Consider the following 8378-nt stretch of genomic DNA (forward strand, 5'->3'; position numbering starts at 1 on the left):
TTCTTAATGTCCACAGGTAGAGACTGTGTCTATTTTGTTGCTGCCTACTCTGTAGGATATTCTTCAGAAACTGCAGTATGGAATAGTGCCAGATGACTGTGGAAAGGAAGGCAGCTTTACTGGAGGGTATTTTCTTTCAAAGGCGAACCCAGTGAGAACCTGCTTTTTATAAACCTAGTTTCTGGATGGCAAGCTCCCATCCATCCTCTCTTAGGAGCTGTAGGCATTTTCCTAATTACATGGTATTCTTGAATAGATATGAGTACAGCCAATTGGTTCTCTGCATGCAAAGTTCATCTGAGCTACCAGGAAAATATTGCGCCAATGTGTGTCTCTTCACAGTTTAACCATTATTTTAATAAATCTTGAAAACGTTTGCTTCCTATTCAATACTGACAATCCCTTTTCTTCACATACAAATGACTTGTTATAGGCATTTTATTTAGGGAGAACATGATGGTATCTGTCTGAATAAGAACAAAGTAATTTCCCTCAAAGCATTTGCCAAATGCCTTGGGAACACATACTCCATCACTGGCCAATACACTCTTCAGTTCTCATTCGCTAAACTCATCCACATAGTATATGCATCTAAAAAAGGCAAAATAGTTCTGAATTCAGTTTTTTCAATAATTTTAAATGAAGATTAAAAGGGAAAAGGAACCCAGAGGTCACTAGCTAAATTTTATAAATTGATTCCTAATATTACCATGATACTCAACATTTTCTTTACATTTTACCTATATATTTAAAACACTCCTTTTTGCTAATTTCACAATAGTTTTGACAATTTACCTTAATCTTATTTTCCCAAGTTTTCTCACAATAGTGAACCTACACAGACCAACTGTTTAAGTGACTTTTTAGCATCCAAATGAATATTCTCTGCCCTGTGTTTTGCTTTTGAGGACCTGACTAGGTTTTTCTACCTCTGATTTTTTTGTATTAAGTTAATTCGGTTTAGTTTCCCAGAATCATCTTTTCTGCATGGTTCTGGGTTAGAGTTGTCCAAAAGAATTCACAATACATTTGAGGGAGGGCACTTAGGCAGCAGCTCTTATTCTTGGATGGTCACCAGGGTCACTTGCTGTCACAGGCAGATGCAGAGGTGCCAGTGGGTTCCTCTCCCACTCCCCTCTTCTATGTGTCTACCTTCTCAAACCCCACCCCAGTTAACCAGCAGCAGCTCTCGGCCCTTTCAGAAGTTTGGCAATAGACCCATAAAGATGGTAGCTACACAGAAACAAGGTTTTTCATAGGCTTTTCTACCTACTTTTTCTATGGTCTCTCAACTTTCTCCTAGACATTTACTTCCCAGCTCTTTCCAAAATTATATAGTAACTAATTCCCATTGGATATCCCTTGATCATTCTGATAGGGTTCAACCACGGGTTCAAGTGTTTAAGCTGAAAAAAACTAACTGTTGGTTCTTTAGGTGGTAGGGAGCCACACCAGCAACTGGACTGACTGATTCCTCCAGATGACAAAAATAAACATTTTGTCAAATTTAAGCTACTATTCATTTACTGGTGTCTGTTACTCACAGATAATGGTCAAAAGAAATACACAGCCTCTCTAAAACTGTTCCAAATAACAGAATTCCCTTAATGCCAAAATTATTCCTATCTTATCCTGGCTAATGTATAGAAAATCAATTTCATAGATATAACTACAAGTTCTATATTCAAGAACAATATAACAATATCTATTTCCTCACAACTGTATCCCTAACATATAACAATAAGAGATATATAGTCAAAGATGAATAAAACACTTATTGAATAATGAAATGAATCCTTTTTGAAAATACAGTCCTTTATGAGTACAACACGGATAATTTGAAAAAATATGGTAAATATTTTACACCTCTAGGTATTTAGTTGCTGAAAAAGGAATTCATTTTATGAATCACTGAAGTATTAATGTGCAAATTTTCAATTGTACTTCCATAGCCTAGAGATTAAGAATTAATTCAGATAATAAGTCCCACTGAAATTCCAAATTGGAAGTCATATTCCTTAAAGCCGTGTTCTCTACTCTGAAGTTTAGTCTTCTGAAGAGCAGGGGCCATCAGTTGTTGCAAGGAGTTCATAAATCCATGTAGGCATCAAACATTTTTAGAATATTTAAATGTCTAGTATAACATGAATTGCTAATTTTAAAAAGCATGTGAATGTTACATGTGAATTAAACAGATTCACATATATTTAAGATTTACTAATACTGCCTTTTTACTATATTCTCAATCATTATCTACTAAAATCACAAGTACTGTCATTTCTCTTTACAAATCATTACAGAAAAACTTCTAATCAACTTAGTCATTCTCTCTCAAAATGGTAAAAGTGTATGTGTGTGTGTATTCTCATATATGTAAATACATATATGAGATTCTATATCAGTACTGGGAAACTGGCAAGTACATCATCTGCCAACCAAAAATTTCAAACAAGACTTATAAAAATATAGTTCAGATAAGACCAAATTAAGAAAAGGAAATTGTCTAGGAGTCATTAAATGCGGTAGTGGGGAAAACACTCGGATAATAGGTGGGTGGATCATGTGTTAGAAATCCACCAAGATTTCTAGCGGTGGCAAGGTGGAGGTAATAAAATGGCTATTGTTAGTGGGCAAAGTTCAACCATATAAATAAATGGCAAAACCTTACTTCAACACAATGGAGCAAGAATATGTTATGAGTCTCCTAATATGATACAATGTGAAATGTATTGGATCTTCTGACGAGTATTTTTCTCAGATACATTAATCTTGAATCGCCTTTGGCTTTTAGCTCCAGCTTGAGATTAAAAACAAAAAGAACATCTTAAATCTCAACACGAGGAAACAGGAGAAAAACAATTCATAAAGTGGTATATTCTGTAACGGTAGACTGGATATTTTCAACAAATCAATTGCATGAGAAAAAGTGGACATGATAAGCCTTATATACATTAAAAATTACTCATGTGACATAACTAAACAACAGTAGGTAGATCTTATTTGGATCCTGATTTAAAAAAAATTGCTGGTACTGTGGGTACATAACAACATACCTTTAATTTTTAGAGACGAGTCACTTATGGATGATATCTCTGTGGCAGGCAGAATAATGGCCCTCCAAAGTTGTCTGTATCCTAAAAGTCCCTTTCTCAGCTGTGAATATGTTGCGCTACAATGAAAAAGGATAATTAAGGCTACATGTGAAATTAAGGTTGCTAATAAGGTCACTTTAAAATAAAAAGATTATTCTGGGTTATTTGGGTGGGCCCAATGTAATCACAAGGTCCTTTAAATGTAAAAGAGGTAAACATGCAGTGTCAGGGTGATATTATATAGTCCTGTCAACACCCTGATTTTATCTGTGGGAGACTCATTTTGGACTTCTGACCTCCAGAATTATAAGGTAATAAATTTTGCTAGTTTAAGCCTCTAAATTTGTGGTAATATTTCACACCAGCAATGAAAAACTAGTACTCTGAGATTTGAATTAAACATTTTAGCATAATAATTTTAAAAATTTAAATAAAGCAAGCATAAGTAACTATTTACTGCAGGAGGCCAGTTTTAGTCTTTGTATTTTTAGGTATGTTTGAAAAATATACAACTTCTATTTAAAGTTATCAATTAAATATATTATAAAAATTAGAAAACTAAATAATATGAAGTGTCGGTGAGCTGTGAGAATATAAAAACCCTCCTCCATTTCTCATGGAAAGTAGGCCATGGTAGGCAGTCAGGAGATATACAAACAGACGATGCAACTGAAATTTGATTCTGGATATATACTACAAAGAAAATCTCACACAGCTCCTTTCAAGGGTATGAATGATTATGGTTACTGAGGTATTTTTTATGATGGGCTCAGTGGGTTGGTAGTCCGTAATTAGCAGAATAAGGTTGATTCATATAGAGGAAAACAGCAGTTAGGTGCAACAACACAAGATGAGATAACACAATGTTATTTACATAAAAGTATACACTCATCAATGATATGCTTTTTAAGGAAATCATGACTTATCTGGAAGCATAGAAAAATAAACAGAAAATTCAGGGTAAACTCATTAGGGATCCGTAATTGCCCAACAGATTTTTCCTGCCTGGTGCACAGATAAAACCAATTCACTGAGACCATAGTATTGCAGTAGAGAAAGAGTTTAATTAATGCAAGGCTGACCAAGTGTAAGCATAAGACTTAGTTATTGTTCAAATCTACCTCCCCGAGAACTCAGAGGCTAAAGTTTTAATAATTTAGTGAGCAGAGACCTAGAGAATGGGTACTGCTCATTGGTTTAGTATGAAATCACAGAGGTGTGAGAAAAGGTCGTCTTGTGCTTAGTCCACCTCTGGGTGGGGTGGCCACAGGACCAGTTGAGTCGTGAGTCATGGGTCTAGGTGGGGTCAGTTACCAGAAAGCAAAAGTATGAAAAACAAATTAAAATGTCAATATTAGGTTCTACAATAGTGATTTTATATATAGGAGCAATTGGTGAAGTCACAAATCTTGTGACCTCAGGCCACATGACTCATGGCTAGTAAGGGATTATAGAAACTATGCCTACATCTTAGCAGAATTTAGCCCTCTCCATAATCCTAATTATGTGGTTTTAATTAGTTTTACAAAGGTGATGTCAGTCCCTCAAGGAGGGGGTTAGTTTTAGGAAGAGACTGTTGTCATCCTTGCTTCAAAGTTACTCTATAAATTCCTCCTATGGTTAGCTTGGCCTATACTCAGGAATGAGCAAGGACAGACAACCTGCGAGGATAGAAGTAAAAAAGAATCAGCCACACTATACTTCTCACTGTCATAATCTTTGCAAATTTGTTTCACGACCACAGAAAAATAAAAGGGATAACAATATTAATTTTTAAGTAGGTACATCTCAATTTCAGAGACTTAAATGACAATAACTCCCTTCATTTATAAATGGTAGTAGAGCTTTAGCCCCTGAATAGTCTTCTGACATCAAGTCTTGCCTGTCTTCTCCAAACCATCCTGCATATTGCAAACGGATTTATTTGAAATAGGGGGAAAAATTGATCATATTGTTGCTTAAAACTGTTCACTTGTTCTTGGGAAACAATCCAGAATCCTTAGCCTGTCTTCCAGGCAGAGAATTAGCCTTGTGTGCTGTCATTCTCTCCTTTCTCTCTCCACTCCAACACTCTTTACTTGCTTTCATTTCTGAAGTTTCATGCTCCTCCTTGCTCAAGGCCTTCACACTTTTGCTTTTCCTTGGCCTGTAATTCTCATTCTGCCACCATCTTTTCCTCAAAACACAAGTCCTAGGAAACCGTAGATTACATAGCACCTAACACAAAAACAAAAAGGAAAAAATGTTCTGACTTTTCAGGTAAATTCCATTATTGCACATCTAAAGTACCCTATGTCTCCTTCACAGCCCTTACATGAATTGAAATAAAACTATATAGTATATAAAAAGTTTGTTTCACTTTCTTTTGGTTTCCATAAAATACTTCCCATCATGAGCACTTCATAATAGCAGGTATTCTGTATTTAAGGGGTACAGATTAGGTGCTCCTGAAATATTTGCTGAGTGAATTTTAAAAATCATTTATGTATCTAAACCTCTATTAAAATGAGTTTAGTCAGAAGTGTTAAGACAGCCCCTTCCACTTTTGACAGATGAATTATGCAAAAAATAAGAATAAAAGTATTTGGTAATCATATATATAATATAATGAATATGAATCTATTTTAAGATTTCTAAATGACATATATTGAAACTCTGTACATGGCTAAAAATGTACATTCTTTTTAAAATTTCTCATTGGTTTTCAAAAAACGATTATATATCATTTTTACAGGGTTAGAAATTATACACACCATGTTTTCTGAGTTCAGGGCAACATATGCAAGATTAAAAACAACGGAAGAAAAGGCCAAAAAAAAAAAAAAAAAACCCATCTGAAAAACCCAGAAAGTTGGAAAGCTCTTCTAAATATCTCATGGGTCAAAGAAGAGGTGATTATGGTAATTCTAGTCTATTTAGAAAATTACAAGTATGAGTTCCAAGAAGGATACAAGAAAAAGAGCACATTGGCATATTTCAATATACTGAAATTAGCAAAATTGAACACAAGTAAAAATTTGAAGGGAGGATACCTTTATTAACTAGAAAACAGAAAATTACTAAAATTCCAAACTGTCATCCTGTTGTAATATAATTTGCACCAAATAAACAGAGGTCATGAGAAACTTACGTAGAGCAGGTATGCAAAAACTTGTTCTGGAAAAGATTAGGTTTTACAGGCCATATATGCTTTTTATGGCAGCAACTAAATGCTGCTGTTACAGTGCTAAAGCAGCCAGACAATAAGTAAATACATAGGTGGGGCTTGGTTCTAATAAAGCTTTTCTTTCCTTTTTTTTTTTTTTTTTTTCAGGCAAGTTCTTGTTCTGTCACCCAGACTGGATAAATTGCCTCAATCTCTCAATCTTGGCCCACTAGAACCTTCAGCTTCCAGGTTCAAACAATTCTTGTGCCTCAGGCTCCCAGGTAACTGGGATTACAGGCATGCGCCATTATGCTCAGTCTAATAAAGCTTTATTTATGGACACTAAAATTTAAATTTTTTTTTCACATCCAATATTCTTATTTTACCTTTTCCAACCATTTGAAAGTATAAAAATAATTCAAAGCTCTCCAACTATACAGAAACAAGTAGAGGAAAAGGGGCTGTAGCTTGCCAATACCTGACAAACTTTCCCTCTATCAAATGTAAACAGTAAAGGTGACAATTGGGGTCTGGGAGCAATGCATAAAACAGGAACTATTCTGCAATTAAATTCCACAAGCAGTTGAATTTAGGTGTTCCTATACTTACATGTATGTTGTCTGACCAACAACACAGCATAAATACAATCTATTCTTCTTTTCTTTTTCCTCTTTTCTTTGGACCAACATTTTTAACTGGAAGGAGTAAGTCCTGAAGATGGCAGTGGGCTGCAAGTAAAATACGACGTACTGTATTTCATTGATTTTTGTAAGATTCACATTGTTTCAAATATCAAACATAAAATGGATTTTTATCTTACTGATGTCTTAAAATCTTTGTTAGCCAATCAGGAGCCATAAAATTGTTTTCATTGCCTTCATGTTCACAGACTTGATAATTGCTATTTTTTTCTTCATTGCAATTGTTCTGTGTGCTGCATTGTTACTATATATATATTGAGTTTAATTGCTTTTTAAAATGGCATCAGAAAGATTACACTGAGTCATTTTTTAAATGAAATGTTTGATTATGCAGGAGGGTTCAGAAACAAAGCAGCCATATTTATGATTAAATTTCCAAATTTTTTGTGTTCATAATCATACATGAATTAGTGATGAGTCTTATAATCAATTAAGTGGCAAAATTAATGAAATATAGTAATTAACCTACAGGTAACCTTAAGGTGGCTTTCTAATGTCAACTTAGGGAAAATAAAACTTTCAATATATACATGAATGTGTAGATCATTATCTTTTCTCTTCTCCTGAAGATCATTTAATAGCCACAATTTTTGAAACTTCTTTCCAACTGTTGGTTCTGGAAATCCTTCTCTCATCTATATGTATAAAAAATTTGTTTTAGCTTATACTATTTATATTTAAGTTCACATAAAGATACCAAAATACAGAGTACACATAATACAGAGACAAAAACTGGAAAACCCACTGTTGGGTTCTATAGTAGTCTAGAGTCCTTTCTCTTTTCTTTTTATTTTTTTAGAAATTGTGAATTTTTTTGTTTCTTACATTCTATATTATTTTATCAATTTTTTAAAGTTTCTGAGAATTAATAATTGTTCATACTTACCAGTTTATTTTTTTCTCATTCATTGTGTTTGAAATGCTTGTTCCCCAGTGCCATAAAGAAATAGCACTTGAACATAAATTTAATTTAGTAAGGCAATTTTTACCTCCTGCAGAAAGGGTACACTCGCCAGCAGTTTTGCCACGAGAGTACACTGAACAAAGGAGACAGGGTCATTTATAACCTGACGCGTCCACCCTACTGCTGTGTCCGGTTTCCATTGGCTGGAACGGAACCTCACATTCTGTATTTGTCTAGCAACTTAGAACCTTTTAAAACAGGCAAAGGTAGATGAGAACAAAGGAAGGAGGAAGTAACTTGTGGAATGCTGAGAAAGGTAAACCCATTTTTAAATAAGGAAGAGGAACAGGCTATGACCTAAAGCTTGCTTGGACCAGTATAAGCATGCCAGGGCAAATATTTAGGCTAAGGTGGGAGCTAAGAACATAAAGTACATTGATTTCTTTATCACGGCTAGCAGATATTTAAGAATGTTAGCACAGGTGTTTGAATAAATTTTGCTTCTATGAGAAGTTACTATTTATTCCTAATTAGAC

General features: G+C 34.4%; 1 long non-coding RNA gene across 1 annotated transcript; it reads right to left on the bottom strand.

The window, feature by feature from the left end:
* Positions 1 to 942: 942 nt before the first annotated feature.
* LOC107971711 (uncharacterized) lies at positions 943 to 8043 on the bottom strand. The gene is made up of 4 exons (XR_010149084.1): positions 7825 to 8043; positions 6847 to 6965; positions 5175 to 5309; positions 943 to 3169 (listed from the first exon to the last, which is right to left on the bottom strand). It is a non-coding gene; the product is annotated as an uncharacterized LOC107971711 (long non-coding RNA).
* Between the last annotated feature and the right edge of the window lie 335 nt (positions 8044 to 8378).

Source organism: Pan troglodytes, chromosome 12 (genome assembly GCF_028858775.2).
Source record: "Pan troglodytes isolate AG18354 chromosome 12, NHGRI_mPanTro3-v2.0_pri, whole genome shotgun sequence".
Classification (NCBI taxonomy): domain Eukaryota; kingdom Metazoa; phylum Chordata; class Mammalia; order Primates; family Hominidae; genus Pan; species Pan troglodytes.